This window comes from Anguilla anguilla, chromosome 11 (genome assembly GCF_013347855.1).
Source record: "Anguilla anguilla isolate fAngAng1 chromosome 11, fAngAng1.pri, whole genome shotgun sequence".
In the NCBI taxonomy this organism is placed as follows: Eukaryota; Metazoa; Chordata; class Actinopteri; order Anguilliformes; family Anguillidae; genus Anguilla; species Anguilla anguilla.
In genome coordinates, this window is record NC_049211.1 from 41,406,651 (window position 1) to 41,408,824 (window position 2,174).

The 2,174-nt window shown below is 35.5% G+C and overlaps 1 long non-coding RNA gene across 2 annotated transcripts; it reads right to left on the reverse strand.

The window, feature by feature from the left end:
• LOC118207261 lies at positions 1–1,436 on the reverse strand. 2 transcript variants are annotated; one of them, XR_004761346.1, is made up of 4 exons: positions 1,329–1,436; positions 1,183–1,239; positions 973–1,035; positions 1–775 (listed from the first exon to the last, which is right to left on the reverse strand). It is a non-coding gene; the product is annotated as an uncharacterized LOC118207261 (long non-coding RNA). The 2 variants fall into 2 exon arrangements; XR_004761345.1 differs by having other exon boundaries at positions 1,183–1,436.
• Positions 1,437–2,174: the final 738 nt, after the last annotated feature.

Genomic DNA, 2,174 nt, shown 5'->3' on the forward strand with positions numbered 1-2,174 from the left:
TGGAGTACAGAGACAAAATGACAAAAAGTGTGCCACTGTCCCAATGCTATTTCATTTAACCATATCTCTAAATACAAGAAAAGAATACTAGTTAGCAAATGCCAACTCTTAAACATTGACAAAATTACAGAATTACAAAATGTTTGATTACCTTAAATTAGGGGTTCTCAACCCAGGTCCTGTTGATGAACAGGGTGCATCCAGGGCCGAATTAAGATGACATGGGCCTCGGGACTAGGACAACCTTTACTACTGCCTGGGTGACCCTGTGCATTAATCCAGGCCTGGGTCTGCCACCGTCTGTTTTCAGGAGCCAACTTAGATTCAAGTAACCACATGAGTTGGATTAACTGCAGTTAACTACTTTAACTGACCAATTAAGCACTGGGTAATGAAATGAAAAGGGGGATTCAGTATAGCCCCACAGGACCTGGGCTGAGAACTCCTGGATAAGAAACTTATTAAATTATTTAATGCATTTTCATCAAGTTTCATCAACTTCAACAACAATTTTCCACAACACAGGACCTATGAGTTCTGCAGAGTCATATTTTAAGGATAACTGTGGAAACTATAAAAACAGAGCAGGAAATTAATAGGGTGGTTCAACTGCATATCATTATTTAATGTACAACATAGTGACCTTAAAATGCATATGATATGAAAACATATAGTAGGATATAGTGGCATGTACCTATAGCAAGAATATATTCCCTCACATATGAAGGTAAGACTGAGTGAATGTGGATCCCTGTGTCCAATTATGCAGTAGGACCTGCAATGCAAGGATTATGCAGATCATTTTTTTGAATGCGTGATCACAACATATTATCAATAACTGTTGCACTTAAACTTATACGATTTTAACAACACACCTGCAACAACAAAAAAAACACTTTAAACAAGTCACTCACGGAGAGTGATCACGGAGAGTGATTATGAAAAATCACTTAGAGTTAATTATAAACTTACCTTGGTTTAATGGTTTTAACTGAACGGCTGAATAGAAACTGTGCTGCCCAACTACTTCAGAACCTGTTGTCAATAAAGCAGAGGGGTTAAAGGAAGAACCTACTGAGTTTGAGCTCCACAGAGCATGTGATGTTTAAATGGACGGAACGTCTGAGAGTTTGTGAAAGTATCGTGGCTTTTTACTTGTCGGTCACCGGTTTCTGTCCTGACCTTCTGTTTCTGTGGCAGGGTCTATTTCCTCATACACAGCATTGGCTGGTAATCCATCTGGAGAAGAGAGCAGAGAAAGGTGAAGATTCAACTCACACGTGGCACACAGTGTGACCGGATGAGAACTCAGAAAGACCGGTCCTCACCTGCGCTGATGTAGTCTGCATTTACCCTGGAGTAAAACTTGCCTCCATCCGGCTGACTTTTAATTCGGCCTTTTCACAAACATAAACAATGGCAAACATGCAATAACACAGAGAATTGTCAACGTAGAATAATTGGAAATAAATAATATAAAAATATATCAATAAATCAGAAAATGAATAAAGTAATATAAATGTATGTGCATTTGTTCTTAAAGTATTTTTTAAATTCATTTTCTAATTCATTTTCACTATGAGTGTGTGAGTGTACGAGTGGTGTGTGTGCCCTCTGATGGACTAACGACCAGCCCAGGGTGAATTCCTACTTCTCGTCCAATGCATGCTGGGATAGGCTCCAGGAATAAGCAGTTAGATAAGTTAGATAATGGATAGATGAATTTATTTTCACGTTTATTTATTTTTTTATTTCTATACATATTTATGTATTTAATTATTTTTATTTATTTATTTTTTTTATTTTTATTTTTTGGAACGCATGTATTCGTCTATGTCCAGCATATCTTTCATTGTTTCAGAAATGGACTTCTCCATAAAAAAAATTGTTCTGAACACAGACAGTACAGACAGCAAGGGCAGAACTTCAGAGTTGGTGGGCAGACCAAGGCAAGTAAATTGACAGAATTGTGCTCATCAAGAAAAGAATAAATAAATAGGGAAATAGATATAAAAATAGATGAATAAATAAGTGTGAAAATCTGAAAATTACACAAAATTAAATAAGAATATAATTTTATAAATTGCACATACATTTGGATTACTATATTATTTTACTATTTATTTTTAGATTATTTTATTTATTCATTTTTTTCCACATTTATTTATTTATTT